Raw genomic sequence first — 18791 nt, forward strand, 5'->3', positions numbered from 1 at the left:
CAACTCAGAGCAGCTGGAACTGGCATGACCTATACTCCCCCAAGACTGGGGAGTACTGCATGCCCTTGACACCTAGTTATGAGAATCTGATCTTTAATTAAATTGTGCCAGGAGGTTTTCTTTGGCAGAGGCCTGGAATGCTGCGGTCTTGAATTTGCTGAGGGATGTCCTTCTGACATGTCAAAGACACTCCCGCTATGCAGCCTCCAGCCACTTTAGCAAGAAGAAAACAACTGCTGAGGTAGCAGGGAGGAAAGCTGGAGGCCGCTTCTGGACGGTTAGGAAAGCTACTTTAATTTCTAACCCTCAGTTTCCTCTTAGCAAAATTCAAATAAGGCTACCTACTTATACAGTTATGAGAATTAAAAAGCATACATAAAAGCATCTAGCATGCTACCTGGCACAAAATAAATATCCAATAAATATGTGTTCACATCCCCCACTCCTCTCTCCAGTTTTTCTCCGCTATTTCCTAAACGGGTTGTCCCAGCTCAATATGCATTCATGGCCCTGCCTTTGCCCACACTGCTCTCCCTGCTGAAAATGCCCCAACTCGTCTGCCAAACAAAGTCCAAGTCAATCTTCAAGACACAGTTTGACTCACTTCCTCTATGGAAACCTTCACAGAACACCCCCTCTACATCTTCCTTCCCCCAATTTAATAGCATTTTATACTTACTTCTAAGCAGCAGTTTCCATATTTCATCACATTAACTTCACCAGACTGTGAACAAATCAAGGGATAAAACTGAATCTGATTAACCTCTGTATTCCAGAGTCTTGCCCAGCACAGACCTGGTAATAGTACAGGTTCACTAAAAAGCAACCTGTTTTAGTGGGAAGAGAAAAGGAAACACTAGGAACTGCAAGAATCTTGAAAAATCAGTCAGTTCCAAATCTTTATGTTATAGTTAGGAACCTGAAACCAAAGGGGTATGCAATTTATCTAAGATCCCTCAATGAAATAGGGAGAAAGCCATGACTTGCCTCTGATAACTCTGCCTTACAAGAATTTTCTACACTGATTATTATTTGAGACAGAATGAACAAAAAACTGTACCTGGGAGGCATCTTGCAATTGGCGAGGTCTGAGAGGCAAGCAAAGTGAAATGGAAAAGGCAGAGAGATTTGGTGTCAGACTTAATTAAGGTCACTAAGGTTGGCCTGGTACCTTCATGCTCTCCTCCCCCAACCAATCACACCTGCACATCTTCCTCATTCCTACCACCCCTGAAAAATAGTCCCTAGAGTTACTTCCAGAAACCAGTACCAAAGGTCTTATAATCCTCTCCCTACCTTCCTGACCTGCAGCATCAGTTGAGCTACTCCCAAGAGTAAGCTTCAAACCTCTAGACCTCTTAACGAATGGCCCGAACTGAGAAAATCATCACTAAAAAAGCCCATACGATCTGAGAAGGAATCAATAGGCAATCTGGTTCAACCTTCCAAGAAACACTGGAATCTATTCTGCTGTCTCCTAAATAGATGATCTTCCAGGTCATCTCTGCCTGAACATACCCTGTGGTTTCCCACAATGCCACATGCTGCCTCAAAGGAACATTTTCTCTTGGAAGTATTAAGAACCACAGCATGAAAATGGACTGCCCTCTTGGCCTCTAAAAGATATCCAGACTAAGCCAATCACACTTCCAGTGCCCATTGACTTCAGTCACTCTCAATCACCCAAACTCTCATCCCCAACCTCTTCTGTATACCCTCTAGTCTAGTGATGGCGAACCTTTTGAGCTCAGTGTGTCAGCATTTTGAGAAACCCTAACTTAACTCTGGTGCCATGTCACATATAGAATTTTTTTGATATTTGCAACCATAGTAAAACAAAGACTTATATTTTTGATATTTATTTTATATATGTAAATGCCATTTAACAAAGAAAAATCAACCAAAAAAATGAGTTCGCGTGTCACCTCTGACACGCGTGTCATAGGTTCGCCATCACTGCTCTAGTCTGACCAAATTCCTCATCCCTTTCTGACTCCTTGCCTCCTTGCCTTAAAGGAAACCTGGCTATCATCTGAAGAAGAGTCCTCTCTAGCAGCCCTCTCTACTGGAAGCTGTGTTCTCTCTCATACCCAACCAATCAATGTTGTCCTTAATTTTCAGTGCCATTTCATAAAACTATTTCTTTCTCTTCCTCTTGTAGAAACCTCTGTTCATTTTAGTAGCCTCCACTGGCTGCTATCACACTTTCTTGCTGCCTCATACTCACTTCCTGGCCACCCCACTCAAAGGCTTTAGTTCCTAGATCAGCCTTCCTCTGCACCACAGCAGTTACCATTCTAGGTGACTTTGACAGCCACATTAATGATCTTCCAACACTCTGGCCACTTCGTTGCTGACCTCCAGTCCAAGTTAGCTGGTACTTCCATGATCACATCCTGAACCTTATCACCAAAATGTGCATCTACTCCAATATTTGGAATGAGTCATATCTACTCCAAACACAACCTCTTATTCATACAGCTCACTTACTCAAGAACTTCCACCACAATTCCTAGACTTCATTTTAAGCTCCAATGCACTATCCATTAGTCCCCCCTGCCTTTGCTTCTCTTTTTCCCTAATCATAGTCTGTCAAAATCACTCAAAAATCAAAAACCATCGATCCTCAACCCTGGTAGATCAGTTGGTTAGACCATGGTCCCAATACACCAAGCTTCTGGGTTCAATCCCCAGACAGGGCACATACAAGAATCAATCAATGAATGCATAACTAAGTGAAGCAACAAATCAATGTTCTCTCTCTCTCCAATCAATAAATAATTTTTTTTTTTTAAGCCACAACATCAATCTTCTAAAACTCAACAGCCACAACAACAACAACAAAAAAGAGCCTGATTCAAAAATGGGCAATGGATGAACACAGGCAATAGGGTAGTGAAAACCTGGGGTGGTGGATAGGGGCTGGAAGGAGAGGGGAGAAGGGGGAAAATGGGAGATATCTGTAATACTATCAACAATAAAAAATATATTTAAAAATGAAAAGAAAAAAATGGGCAATGGGTTTGAACAGACATTTTTCCAAAGAAGATATATAAATGGCCAATAAGCAAATAAAAGGATGTTTAACATGACTAATCATTAGAAAAATGCAAGTCTAAACTTCAATGAGATACTACCTCACCCCCATTAGGATGGCTACTATTAAAAAAACACAAGTGTTGGTGAGGATGTGGAGAAAATGGGACCCTTGTGCACAGTTGAAATGTAAGATGATAAAGCAACTGTGGAAAACAGAAAATAGCACTTCCTTAACAAATTAAAAATAGAATTACAGGCCCTAGCTGGTTTGGCTCAGTGGATAGAGCGTCGGCCTGCAGACCAAAGGGTCCCGGGTTCAAATCCAGTCAAGGGCACGTATCTCGGTTGCAGGCTCCTCCCCAGCCTGGGTCCTGGTCGGGACTCATGCAGGAGGCAACCAATCAATGTGCTTCTCTCACATAGATATTTCTCTGTCTTTCCCTCTCTCTTCCACTCTCTCTAAAAATTAGTGGAAAAATATCCTCAGGTGAGGATTAAAAAAAAAATAATAATCTATATATATAAAAGGCTAATATATAAAGTGTCCCCCTTGGGAGTTCAACCAGGACACGGGGAGTTTGATCGCTTGCTATGACATGTGCTGACCACCAGGGGGCGGCGCAGAACGAAGGAAGGCCCTGGCTGGCAGCCGGAAGGCCTCGATTGGCCCTGATCACCAGCCAGGCCTAGGGACCCTACCCATGCACGAATTTCGTGCACCAGTCCTCTAGTTTAAAAATAAAAATATAATGACTGTATGATCCAGCAATTCTACTTCTAAGTATATACCCAAAAGAATTGAAAGCTGGGTCTCAAAAAGATGTTTGTATACCCATATTCATAGCACCATTATTCACAAAAGCTAAAATGTTGATGCGATACATTGACAGATGAATGAATAAGCAGAGTGTGGTATATACATACAATGCAATATTATTCAGAAAAGAAAGGAAATTCTGCAATATGCAATGACATGAATAAACTTTGAAGACATTATGCAAGTGAAATAAGCCAATCACAAATAGACAAATACTGTATGATTCCACTTATATGAAGCACCTGGAGTAGTCAAAATCATGGAGACAGAAAATATGATGGTGGCTGAGAGGGGCTGGAGGAGGGGTGAATGGATTTAATAGGTATAGAGTTCCAGTTTTACAAGATGAAGAGTAATGGGAATAGATGGTGATAATAGTTGCACAATAATATAAATGTATTTAATACCACTGTACTGTACACTTAAAAATACGTAAGATGATAAATTTTATGTTATACATATTTTACCACAATAAGAAAAGGAAAAAAGTAAGGGCAACTAGAAATTACTATATAATAAATACACTACAACGTGCCAAAAGTCCACAATGGTATGGACCGTCATATTACAGTAGGAGCCTGTTCATGAGGTAGGGACCAGTGAACTAAAACTTAAATGTTAACTACGGGCAATGGATAACTGGATCTAAGTAAAATCTGTCAGATACTTTAAACAAATCTGATCAATCAATCTAAATAACTCTGATTTTTTTTTTAAATCACCCCCTTGCCTTTTCTGTTTTCAACTTCAATTGGAAACTGAACTACTCTATCTCCCAATTGTCTCTATACTGAAGCAGTTGAATGCCCTTGAGAACATACCTGGTTTCACTTGAAAATTATGGTACCTCCCTAGCTATGATTATCTTACTTCAAATGGGCATTCAACTGGATTCTCTACTCACCTTTAGTTGATAAGATTATCTTCCATGAGAAAACAGAAATCTTTGCAAGAGAACTCCATCTTCCCACCCCCAAATTACATGCCTCCCTACACCTGCACCATCCAGTTACAGTAAAGAAGGTGTCCCATCAAAAGCCATTCTCTCACCCGGCCAGTGTGGCTCAGTGGTTGAGCATCAATCTATGAAACCAGGAGGTCATTGTTTGATTCCCGGTCAGGCATATGCCCGGGTTGCAGGCTCAATCCCCAGTATGGGGCATGCAAGAGGCAGCTGATCAATGATTCTCTCTCATCATTGATGCTTCTATCTCTCTTTACCTCTCCCTTCCTCTCTAAAATCAAATATATATATATACATATATACATATACATATATATACATATATATATACATATACATATATACATATATATACATATATATATATATATATATATATATATATTAAGCCATTCTCTCTGTTCCTTTACTTGTACTCTCTCTCTCTCACCTGGAATGATATCCTCTTTCAGCTCCATTAATATTCTCTCTCTCTCTCTCTCTCTGATTCTACTTACATGAGGTACTTAAGAGTGGTCAAAATCATAGAGACAAAATATAATGGTGATTGACAAAGACTAAATATATCTCTCTTAGATATATTCAGTCATTCAACATATATTTATTGAGCATCTACAATGTACCAATACTAATCTAGCTGAACAAGACAAAGTTCCTGTGTTCATGGAGTGTATGAACTAGTTAGGATAGGTAAACAAAGCAATAAGCAAATAAATATACATTTCAAGTCCATCATGAAAACTGAAGAGTAGTATATGTGAAAGAAGAGAAGGGAGACAGGGATGGAGGTGGTACATAAAATAAGGTGATCAGAACAGGCTTCTCTAAGGAAGACACACTTAAGATCTGAATGAAATAAGACAGCAAATCATAGTAATCATACCTGGAAGCATTTTAAGCTGAGGGAACAGTAAGTACAATTGTCCTAGATAAGAATATTTGGGCATGGGGAATGGCAAAAAGGCCAACAAGACAAGAGTTGAGTGAACAAGGAGAATGTGGAAGGAGAGTGAGATTGGAGATGATAGCCAGAGGTCAGACTACGCAGGACCTTACAGAACACAGTAAGTTTGGATTTTGCAGCAAGTGTGAGAAAACAGTGAAGAGTTTTGAGCAGTGATCTCAGGGGAGGAAAAGTAGTGAGATCATTAAGAAGTAATTACAATAATCCAAGTGAGAACTAATGGTGGCTTGAATGAATGGTAGTAAGTAGAAAGAAGTATTGCCAAGGTTGATATATTTTGAAGGTAGAGCCAAATTAGTTATTTAGAGAGTGAATGTACAGTGTGAGGAAAAAAGAAAAAAATCAAGCTTTAGCTCTAAATTTTTGGTCTGCTATAAGAACGCTGGGTAAATATCCTATGTGTCTCCTATTCAAACAGACACACAGACACACACACACACACACACACTCCTTTCCCTTGACACCAACATCCTCCTCCAAATACCATTAAGTCTTTTGTTCCCCTTTATAGCAAAACTTCTCAAAAGAAGTGTCTACTTACTAGTACACTATCCCACTCCCTCCCCTTCTGTTTGCCAACTAACATCCTATTATTTCACCAAAAGTAGTCTTGTCAAGATTACCAATTATATCCATGTTGCCAGTGTGGCTCAGTTGGTTGAGCGTCCTCCCATGCACCAAAAGGTCACGCCAGTTCCATTGCCAGTCAGGGAATTGAATGCCCATGTTTTGAATGCCCATGTTTTGAATGCCCAATCGATGTTTTTCTTTCACATGGATGTTTCTCTCTCTCTCTCTCTCTCCCTTCCTCTCACTCTAAAAAAAATCAATAAAAACATATTTTAAAAAATAAATAAAAAACCAAATCAACTATTCTATCCTCACCTTATTCAATTTCTCAGCAACATTCAACATAACTGATCTCCCTTCTCTTTCAAATGCTCTATTTTCTTGGCTTCTGGGAAGGCACATTCACCTGTCTTTCCTTCTATCTTTCTGTCTACTCCTATCTTCCTTCACTAGCTATCCTCTATATGTCCAAGACTAGGAACCTCCATTCTTCATACACTACACTCTCCAACAAATGATCTCACCCATTCCCATGGCTTTACGTATCATCTATATGTTGATATCTCTAGCCAAGTGTCTGTCTCTAGCCCAAAATCTGTCTTTCAGACTAAATACAATCTGTTAGACAACTCCACCTTATTTCTCATAAGTATCTTAAACCTGACATGAATAAGTGGAACTCTTTTTTAAAATATATTTTTATTGACCTCAGAGAGGAAGGGAGATGGAGAGAGAGATAGAAACCAAATGGAACGCTTGCTTTTCACAGCATCTATCATGGATTTTAATTCTATTGGCTTACTTACTATACATCTTCCTCAATAAACAGTAAGCTTCCCAAAGGAGCAACTGAGTCTGCTGTGTTTACCAATGTACTCCTAGCAACTAAATAGGGCTTAGCAAGAGTACACAAGTAGACACCAAGATTTACTAGACACTGTGGCTGCTCTCAAAATATTCACATACTAATGGGAGAAGCAGATGCATAAACCACAATGATAGGACAGCATGGTAAGGGCCACTCTGCGTGATGAGAGGAAGCACATGAGTGCTGCATGAATCCAAACGAGGGGTCCTTAGTAGCCCACAGCGAGGGGAGACTTTTTAAGAAGGTGACTTCAGAGTTTATTTTTGCGAGATAAGAATGAGTATAGCTATCAAGTCCCTACTGTATGTATTTTTATTTTTTACAGAATTATTTTGAAATGTTATTATAGCTCCTCAAGGTAAGTATAAATATCTTCCATTTTACATATGAAGCTCAGAAAGATTAAAAACCAGATAGCTAGTAAGTGGTAGAACCAGAATTTGAATTGAGGTCAGTCTGCTTTTAAATTCCTCCCCCTTCCTTTCTTTCTTTTTTTTTTTTTTCCCTATATCACAAGGCATCACTAAAAACAATATATTTTTATACTTGCCACCTACTATTTGCTTGACCTTAAACAAATCACTATACTTCTTTCAGCGTGGGGCTCAATTACCAGTCTCCAAATCACTCTCTAGCCCCCTCCTTTTCCTTTATGATCAAGGGTTGGGGTTCACCTGTAGTCAGTGAGCAACCCTGAGCACTTCTTTCAGGCTGCAGCACCTGAGCATTTTTCGTGGCTGAACATGCATTCGGGAACAACTACAGTAACATTTGTACAGAGCGCTTTACAAATTCCAAGGCAGTTTCACATATGCATTATTTCACTTGATCTTCACCAGTCCTATGAGCTGCGAAACCCCTATATTACAGATGCCAATGGAAGTAAAATGCCTAGCCTAGCTTCATCTGGTCTCTGAACTGTACTGCCCGCCAGAAGTTGAACTGAAGAAAACTGGGGAGGGAGGAGGGGCCTGCCTGGAAGGAGAGGAAGAAAGCCAATGTGACTCATAGAGGGAACTCAGCACCAAGTCACCCAATGGCCTAGAGCCAGGAGAAGTGAACGGGGACCAAGTCTCTTTCCCTTCCAAGGTAATGAGTGTTTGTTTGGCCATGGCACAGTGACCTACCACATAGAACTGTTCTTTTTCCTTCTCAGCAGAACCTAGAGTCTAACCCCACAGGTAGGCAGAAATGAGAATATAAGGAAACTCTATGTACACTATATGTACACACAGGGCCAGAAGATCACATGGTGTAAGAGACTAGGGGTCACCTTTAAAGAAGACTTGAGTTTAGGACCCAGCTCTGTCGCTGACTTGATGAATAACCCTCTGTGTTATCACGGCCCTTTGTACTTCTCTTATACCACATACGTTAATTACATGAGGTTACAGATATCCGTACTGCTTCACCTGTACTGGGAGGCAGCAACTGAGTCCAGTTCCCATTTGTGTATCCCCAGCACCTGACACCATAACTAACCGAGAATAGGTGATTCAGAGAATGTCTCATGATGGATGGATGCCATATTCAAAGCTTTTTGTATGTATACACATTCCACAGTCTAGTCTAGACAGTAAGTGCCAGGAAAGCTGCAATCCTGCCTTATCTCCGCTTCCCCTCTCACTCTCTTACTGTGAGAACACTGCCCAAGGAGAGTTTGCTGAGTAGAAACAATCCAGTCTGAAACGCCAGCCTTCAGAGGGAAAGAGGATTAACCTGTATGTTCCTCTTTCACACCACTATCCACAAATAACCCCCATCTTGTCCAGGCCACCCTCTTCTTCAAAAGACCACTGTTCTCCCCCCAGAACTCCTGCTTCTCTGCCTCCACCTCACCCCTGCTATCCCCCTCATCTTTACTGGGCTCACAAAGGTTTACCTCTTTTCCTCCAGGTCAGTAACACCTCAGAGCTGCCAAAGAGTCTGGTTCCTCTCCCAGTCAACCTCACCAGAATGTGAGCTTCTGCCCAGTCCTACCGGACCCTCTTGCTCTCCTCCCAGGCTAGTGTTCAACCTCCCCACCTCCCAACTTACGTTCTCCCTACTGCCTGCTGCTGCCCAGTCCCCTCCAGGAAGGAGGTGGGGAACAAATCCAGGAAGAAAGACTGCCTATTGGCAGGCCCAACGCAAGGCATAGAGGCAGTAAGGAGAGAGGCTGACACTTGGGGAAGAAAGGATTTGTAAGTGAAAGCCAAAAGCCAGGGAGTTAGGTGGGAGTTAGAGAGTGTTTGGACCACACAAACACCAGAGCAAAGGTCCCTACAACCAATAACCCAATAATAATGAGAAAGTTTATCAATACTTCTAAAAGGAAGAGAAGAACACCTAACCAAGCAGGAGAAGGACCCAAGAGAGGGAAGGAAACACTAGCAATGGAGGGGAAGGGATAAGAAAGGGAAGCATGAGGGAGCAGGTAGAAGAGCGAAACTGAGGCTGAGAGAAAAGGTGGGTCAGAGGCAGGACAGAAAAAATAACCAGGAGTAGGAAAGAAAAAGTAGAAAGAGGAAGACAAGGAGGCAGAGTCATAAAAAAAACTAAAGAGAGGAAGGAGGTCCTAAATAATCAAGTAGGTTAATACCAGGCCTGACATGTATTTCTTGGTCCCAGATAATCAAGAAGGAAAGATTATAGTGATTAAGACATTACACAGACCCCAAGTCTGTCATTAACTTGGCAGAATAACAAGGGGGTTCCAGAGAAGACAGCCTAGTTTAAAACAGCTTTATATCTAAGTATCAAAAAACTGGTCAGTTTTGAGAAAAACCATTAACATACTTGCCCCGCTTCTTCCTAATCCCACCTCCCTGCACACAACACACCTACACACAACACCAAAACAATCGGCATTCTCAACCTCTGCCTTGCCCAGAAAGCCCCTGGGTCCTGAGCAGACCAGCAAGACGCCATCCATAGGCTGGCTAGAAGACAGGACACAGGTCTGCTGCCAGAGTTCACCTGTCTCCTCCAGGGTGAAGGGGGCTTCTCCCCACCCACAGGAAGGACTTTATACCAGCTCACTTTTCCAGGAGGCAATCTGACAGCCTGGAAAAGCCAGAGTTGCAAACAGAATGTCAAGCCCTTCACTGAAGAGATAAGGAAACTGAGGCCCACAGAGGCTACTGGAACAGGACCAGCCCCCCAAGTTTCCAATCTCCCAGTTTACTGGACCTCTTAACAGGTCACTTATAATATAATGCCCCTCCCCAGCACCCAAGAGGGAAAAAGAACCCACCATCCCAGCTGGCAGGTAGCTAAGCCAAGGCAGAGAAAAAGTATCGCCCTAGCCACCAAGCAGAAGGGTGCTGGTAAAGGAGCGAGGTTCCTGAGGCGGAGCAGTTCCCCAAAACCCAGCTTCCCCTTCGCGCCCTTCCCTGCCACAGCTCTGATCCCAGTGCTGGCCTAGCCCAGCGTCGGCTCCTCGGAGGATTCCGCCTTCAGCCCTTCTCTCATTTGGGATCTCTTAAGGGAAGAGACCCTAAACCTACCAAACCTTGCATCACCACTGCCCCGAAGCCTGCAGAGGCTAACCCCTCCCCAGCATCGCCCTGCTGGGCCGGCAATACCTGGTGGGGAGAGCTGGCCCCGGCATCTCCGGCCACTGTTTTTGTCGCAGAGCCGCACCTCTCTCCCGCCGGGCCTGGCCACGCAAAGCCCGAGCTCCACCCGGGCCTCTGGTCGGCGGGAGCAGGGCTCCCAGCAGCTCCGCGCCCCAGCTCCCGGGTGCAGCACGCTCCCGCCCTCGCAGCGCGCGGTGAAGGCGCCGCTTTGGGGTTGGCGAAGCAGAAGGGGCGGGGGAAGAAGGGAGGCAAGGAGGCGGAGGAAGCCGCGCTTCTCCTTTCTGAGAAGCACTGAGGGCGGGAGGGGAGACTACTACCTTCCACCCTCTCCGCTCTTAGTCTCCAGCAGGAGGTAATTTTTTCACTTCGACTGGGCTTCCCACGGGCCAGTTAAGGGTCTTGGATGAGCCCCAGAGTCAAGGAAGAGAACCTCTGTGCCTTAGTTTCTGCAGCCCGGCCTAGACTCCAGGACAACTAAAGTCAAACCTCGGCTCCATCAGATTAGGCTTCAGGAAAAAAGGTGCACGCACCTTCCCACCCCCCACAAAGGTGACAGGGTCTAATTCTAATGCCCCGGGGAAAAGGATGGGCGGACGCTTATACCCGGTCACAGCAAAGAAAGCTCTGCAGCAATTACCCTGGATTAAGTGCTATTGTGTACCAGGCGCTTTATAAAATGTTACGTCTGTCTCACCACAGTCTTAGGAAGTAGGCACTCTACCAATCTACACGGGTGAAAATTGAGGTCCAGAAGAATGTGGTTTCATACAAGTGTTCTTAAACACCTATTATAAATCAGGCATTGGAATGGGCCCCGAGCGAAACAACATATTACAGGACATGTGCCAACCAACCCTGGCCCAGCACCCCCTAAATGCCAGTAAGTATCATTGAAACTATAAAAAAAAAAAAAAAAAAAAAAAAAAAAAAAAACCACACATTTCCAAATACCCCCTCGGAGGTAACATTACTTCACCAACTCCCCTTCTATATCCTGCTCTTTAGAGAGATGGCAGGAGTCAGATCATGTAGGGCCTCTTCCAGGTCATAACTAGGAGTTTGGATTTTGTCCTAAATTTTAGCAATGGGAAGGCTTTGGAAGGTTTTAGGCAGAAGGACAAGGTCTAATTTACATTTTTACAAGATCACTAAATGATGAAAAATAGAGGAGAGGGTGATAGAATCTAGTTATTAGATTCAGGACTCCAGGTAAGAGAGGATGGTAATGACTTAGACCTGTGGTTGGCAAACTGCGGCTTGCGAGCCACATGCGGCTCTTTGGCCCCTTTAGTGTGGCTCTTCCTAAGCCTTAGGAGTACCCTAATTAAGTTAATAACAATGTACCTACCTATATAGTTTAAGTTTAAAAAATTTGGCTCTCAAAAGAAATTTCAATCATTGTACTGTTGATATTTGGCTCTGTTGACTAATGAGTTTGCTGACCACTGACTTAGACTAATACATTGGAAGATAAGATAAGAAGAAACAAGTCAATTCTAAGGACACAGCTTGGAAGCAGCAGAACTTGCTGAAATACAGAATATGATGGGTGAGAGAGGGCAGTGACTTCCCCAAGACTACCCAGCTGGTAAATGGCCAAAGTGCCCTAACTCTGGTCTGACTCCTACACCTATGCTTTATTTCTCTCTGCCATGGTAGTCAATTTTATATCAACTGCTTATCCCTCTTCCTACTGCCTGGCAAACAGCAGGTAACCAACATTATGCCTGATCAATTATTTAAGTGCAGTAGAGAGAAGTTTTATGGTATTTATCCGTTTCTCCTGACAGATACCTACACCTCCCCTCCATTCAATGTGCCCAAATTAACCTAATTGCAGAAGGGAACAGAGGAAGAACTCCATGAGGACAGGAAGAGCTCTTCTGTTAAGTATCTTTCACCTTTCCCAGGCCCTGAGTACTTGTGCCATTCCAACTACCGGAAGTCCCAGAAATAGTGCTCTGTCTTGGATGGTGTTTCACACTAATGATCCATAATCATAGCATCTGATCTTACCCAAGTGCCCACCACATGCAGCAAGCATCCTCCGACAGAGGGTTTTCTAGGCCCTGTTGGAACATGTGCAAGAAAAAAGAGCTCATTCGCAAGTTGCACTGTAAGACAGTGCTTCCTAATATGCAGCCAGGTGCCTCTGAAAACTTCCAATGCTGCCTCCGGGAGTACTCAGAAAGCATCCTTCAGGAAATGGCACATGAAAGGCTTTCAGGTAGGTGTGTATGATGAGCTATCAAGCCCCTATACTTGTTCTCTTCTCCAGGAAAAATACCCTCGGTTCTTTTCATCATTTGTTCATTCAACAACTAAGCATCTCACACAAGCCACTCCAGAGTTTATGGTCTTGTTATAGTGGTTTTCAGCTCTCCCTGGGCATCAAAATTACCTGGGAAGGTTTAAAAATATGTACTGAGGTCCTATCAGAGATTTTGACTCAACTGGTCTGGGGTGTGGCCTAGGCAATATGTCTTTATAGATAAAACTATAGATACATAGATATATATCAGAGGACTAATACTACTCAACTTCAAGACTTACTATAAAGCTACAGTGATCAAGACAGTGTGGTATAAGTGAAAGAATAGATAAATAGATCAGCGGAACAGAAGAGAGAGCCTGAAATAGACCTACACAAATATTGCCAACTGATCTTTGACAAAGGAGCAAAGGAAATTCAATGGAGAAAGAATAGTCTTTTCAATAAATGGTGCAAGAAATATATCTCCACACGCAAAAATAATTAATCTAGACACAGACTTTACATTTCTCACAAAAAAAATAACTCAAAATGTATCATAGATCTAAATGTAAAATGCAAAACTATAAAATGCCTAGACTCTAGAAGATAAAAAGGAGAAAATCAGATGACCTTGGGTTTGGTGATGACTTTTTAGGTACAACACCAAAATCACAATCCATAAAAGAAAATGTTGATAAGTTTCAATTAATTAAAATGTAAAAGTTCTGTTCTGCGAAGACACTATTAAGAGAAATACAAGTCACAGACTTGAGAAAATATTGGCAAAGTATATATCTGATGAAAAACTTGTATTCAAAAATATACAAAGAACTCTTAAAACTCAACAAGAAGAAACCAAACAACTCGATCAAAAAAATGGACAAAAGATCTGAATGGACTCTTCCCCAAAGAAGATATAGAGATGGGAATTAAGCATATGGAAAGATAATCAACATCATATGTCACTAGGGACATGCAAATTAGAACAACAATGAGATACCACTAAATACCTATTAGAATGGCTAAAATCCTAAACAATGAAAACACCAAATTCAGGTGAGAATGTGAAGCAACTACAATTCTCATTCACTGCTGATGAGAATGCAAAATCTTATAGCCACTTTGGGAGACAGCTTGCTAGTTTCTTACAAAGCTAAATGTAGGCTTACCATACAATCCAGCAATTGCACTCCTAGGTACTTACCCAAATGAGTTGAAAATTTATGTCCACACAAAATATGTTCACAAATATGTATTGCATCCTTATTCACGATAGCCAAAATTCAGAAATAACCTTATTTACAACAGCCAAAATTCAGAAGCAACCAATATATCCTCCAACAGATGAATGGATAACAAACATACAATGGCATAAAAACAATTAAAAAAATGAATTATCAAGCCATGAGAAAACCCTAAATATATATTGCTAAGTGAAAAAAGCTAGTCTGAAAAGGCTGATTCCAACTATACGATATTCTGTGAAAGGCAAAATTATAGAAAGGGCAAAAAGATCAGTGGCTGCCAGGGGCTCAAAAGGGAATTGAGGATAGGGATGAAGAGATAGAACACCAGGCATTTTTAAGGCAATGAAACTATTCTGTATGATACTATAATGATGGATATATGATATGCATTTGTCAAACGCCATAGAACTGTAAAACACAAAGAGTGAACCCGAATATAAACTGTGGACTTTAGTTAATAATAATGTATCAATATCGGTTCATCAATTGTACCACACAAATGCAGGAAGTTGCTAATAGAGGAAGTGCTGAGCGAGTGGAGAGGGAGTATACAGCAGCTCTTTGTCCTTTCAGGTCAATATTTCTGTAAGCCTAAACCTGCTATAAAAATAAAGTCTATTAAAATAAAAATGTTAAGTATCAAGCAAAAACAGATATATAAAATAAACATTTTATTTTTTATTAGATTCATCAAAAACAATACTCTTGTCAAACTGCTGTAAAATTTTCTAAACACTCTAAATTTCTTGCTTCCCTCCTTGCAGACTGGAACAGTTCAGACTCTACTTTGAGTAGTGGGGCTCCAGGGCATCTCCCACTGAACATAGTCCTATGAGCGAGCCTCTTACTGCCTGGTACCGAAGGGGGACAGGATACTCACTGTGCTTCTTACTGCCTGGTACCCTACGGGAGAGTTCTTGGTCCCGGATAATCAAGAAGAAAGATTATAGTGATTAAGATGACCTTCTTACAAGGGAGAAAGTATTAGCTAAAGAAATGAAAAAGCAGAATCAAGTGAGGTATAGAAGGGACTTGATCGATAAAACTGTATTTTCAAAGAAAGAAATTAAATCCTAGAAATACCAAATGACTTGCTCACGTTTACACAAGTTAGCAGTTAACTTGTTTTAAGTGCAATAACTCCTTGTGCTGATGTAGTCCTTTGGTTTACAAAGTAAATAATTTACAAGTTAATCTTCCATGAACCTTGATCAGCAATGTTTTTGTCTGTGTGGTCATCTTAGGCCTGACCAGTTCCTTTCAAGTCACTCTCCTAGATTCTGCAGGTATATGCATTTGTAACCCCTGGAAACACTATATAATGGCTAATGATCAGTAATAATTAGCAAATTTTGTTTAGATAAATTTAACTCATGACTACCATGATCATACTGTCTATAAGATTTGAAAATTATTAATTTTTTTGCAACCACAAGTAATTTTAAGAACAATACACTTAAAGATTGAGAATTATAATCTTCTGCTATCACCAGTTAAATGTAAAAGAAGTCAGTCAATAATGATAATTTTTATTATAAAATAGTCATCTAATATACCATTCTTTCTTGCAACCAGATAGCAGGGCCAGTTGCCTATTAAGGACTCGCAATGGGCCATAAATAAACCCAAAAATATATGGGCAACTAATTTTCGACAAAGGATCCAAAAACATAGAATAGGAAAAGGAAAGCCTCTTCAATAAATGATGCTGGGAAAACTGGAAAGCCACATGCAAAAGAATGAAACTAGACTGCTATCTGACCCCATACACAAAAATTAACTCAAAATGCCTTGAATATAAGACCTGAAACAATAAAACACATAGGAAAAAATACAGGCACTAAACTTAATGGACTTTGGTCTCCGAGGACTATTTGTATGCATAGCACTTATCATCAATTGACATATTTGCTTATTGGTTGACTCCTTCCAATAGAATATACACTTCACAAGGACAAAGACTTTGTCTTTATTCCAGACCTCAAAACGCATTCCTTGCACACAGTATGTGGCTGCTAAGTAATGGCTGAATGAATTAATGGAGCCGGAAACACCAGTCAGAAGCAACTACAGAGAACCTTGAAGGCCAGAAAAAAATATGGATGCAGTGGATGCAATCTTAGAATTCGCTTAATGAAGAAGCTGCTCATACAAATCACCTTGTGCCCTCTAAGAGAGAGGGGGAAAGGAGCAGAGGGGAAGGGAGGGAGAGTGGGAAATGGATGGATGTGAAATTCTATACTGTACCAATACAAGAATCCTATATAATAAAAGGGTAATATGCAAATGAATCAAATGGCAGAACAACCGGTCACTATGACGCACACTGACCACTAGGGGGCTGACACTTAATGCAGGAGCTGCTCCCAGCCCGCAGGCCCCTTTCACCTGATTGGAGCCTGCCAACCAACCTCTGGGTCCCTTCTCTTCCCCCCATCCCCCACCCCGGCCGGCAGGCTCTGATTGCCCGATGGCAAATGGGGAACTGGGGGTGGGTGGCGATGGGTGGCGGGGCTGGCAGCCAGGGAAGATAGCCCTGGTCTCAGGCCAGGCCTAGGGACCGTACCTGTGCACAAATTTCATGCACCAGACCTCTAGTACTATAATAATCAGAGGTGTCTAATAATGAAATGGACAAACTTGAAAGTACTAACATCCCCAACCAAGCTCTCTACAGGGAGGATACAATAAGAAACTACTCTCCCATAATTTTCTTCTTTCTCTGCTTGTCCTTTTGGACTCAGCTCAAATGTTATCACCTCTTCAAAGCTTTCTAGAATCCCCCCTTCTTATGGCCCTCAGAGCACTCTATCTACACTTACTCCAACTTAGTAAAAGTATCTGTTAATACATGGTTAGGTACTGAACTGTGCGCCCCTCCCCAGAAAAATTCATATAGTAGAGCCCTAGCCCTTCTTTGTGACTGTTTTGAAGATAGGGTTTTTAAGGAGGTGATTAAGGTTAAATGACCTCATAAGGGAGGAGCGCTGAGCCAGTGGAGGTGCTGTCATTATAAAACAGGAAGAGTCACCAGAATCAATCTCTCAAGCCAGGAATAATAGTGCCACTATTATTACAGCTCTCATGAGAAACCGAATCCTGCCAAAACCTCAATGTTGAGGCACACAAAATGCTGTGCTGTAAAACAATGACAACTATCCATTTATCTCCTACTTATACCTTTTATTCCCATATAGAAATTGTTTTTTAAAATAATCCAGCCCTAGCCAGCTGGTTAGAGTGTCAGTATACCAAGGTACATCTAAGAAGCAACCAATGAATGCATAAATAAGTGGAACAACAAATCTCAATCTCTCTCTTCTCTCTCTCTCTCTCTCTCTCTCTCCCGCCCCCACCCCCTCTCACTCTCCCCCCTTCCTCTTTCTCTCTCAAACCAATTTTTAAAAACACAGATTCTTAAAATATTCCATGCTAACATATTGTCACTAACCCTAACAAATTAAAAGTGCTCTTACCTAAAAACAACCCTATGTCTTATCAGTTACAACACCCCAGCATTAAATTCGAAGGAATTTATCTCCTATCTGCTGAGTGCTTTAAGTCCCAGATACGACCCTGAGCAGGAACAGCCTTATCGACACTAGTGTTATCTCCTTCAACTTGCTACCTCTGATACAGTCCTGCCCAAAGGCCTGAGTAGGTCCTCCTCGTTTACAGCACCTCCTGAAATCTCCTGGCACTTTATTTTCCACGGGTGTCTTATATCTCCAGCCAGACTGTCAGTCCCTTTGGTTAGGGAATGTCTCATTCATTTCTGTCCTCTCAGTACCTAAGCAAAGCCTAGGACATAGGAGGTTCCCAACAATTAAATCTACTGAATCCAGACAAATCTAAAAAGAAAAACACCACATATGTGTTGGCATCTAATTCACCCACACAATCTTTCTGTCTTGCTCTGAATCCTTTTATACCCCAGGATATAAGCTTGTTTCCAAGGCTGCCTTAGCTCTCTCTCCTCAATATTTTAAATGCTGCAGCAGAACAAGCGGCTTTATTAAAAAGTTGATTCTAAGTTCTCTAAAAAAACCAGAAGCAGTTTGAAAGGCCACTGTATCATCGCAGCAGAAGAGCATTTTAATAAGCATATCCCCCTTTAAGGACTCCTGGATACAATACACTTTAGACGCAGGATTTTCTTAATAAGCTTCCAATCTTTCTTGCCACTGAAATATTTCTTCTCACTTTAAGCTTAGACTCCAACCATGGTGCTTCCGGGGGTCAGCAAGGTTTTAGAAAAGGAGTATCTTCTAGAAGATAGGACAATCCCTAACATTTATGCAGCTCTTTACAGTTAACAAAGCACAGTCACACACATTATCCAATTTAATGCTTACAGACGACCCTGTGAGACTTCTCCTCATAAACAAAGCTCCGTCCCAAAGCCGCCTCTCCTGGACCGCTACCACCACCAGCACCACCTCTTCCCCTCTGCCCAACACCACACACACACACACACACACACACACACACACACACGACTGCTATTG

The 18791-nt window shown here is 41.8% G+C and overlaps 1 protein-coding gene across 4 annotated transcripts in view; it reads right to left on the reverse strand.

Annotated features, from left to right (window-relative positions):
- The window catches only part of PAK1 (p21 (RAC1) activated kinase 1), a 133486-nt gene that overhangs the window by 72454 nt on the left and 42241 nt on the right, over positions 1–18791 (reverse strand). The window contains exon 1 of one of the 4 annotated variants that reach the window (XM_070425676.1): positions 10789–10924. The exons of the other annotated variants lie outside the window; for them this stretch is intronic. The gene's annotated coding sequence lies outside the window, so the exon portion shown is untranslated. Of the gene's footprint in view, positions 1–10788; positions 10925–18791 lie in introns of those variants that run through there. 4 annotated transcript variants of the gene reach the window in all.

The sequence above is a fragment of the Myotis yumanensis genome, unplaced genomic scaffold, assembly GCF_028538775.1.
Source record: "Myotis yumanensis isolate MYYU_CA2020_CCGP unplaced genomic scaffold, mMyoYum1.0.hap1 SCAF_10, whole genome shotgun sequence".
NCBI lineage: Eukaryota > Metazoa > Chordata > Mammalia > Chiroptera > Vespertilionidae > Myotis > Myotis yumanensis.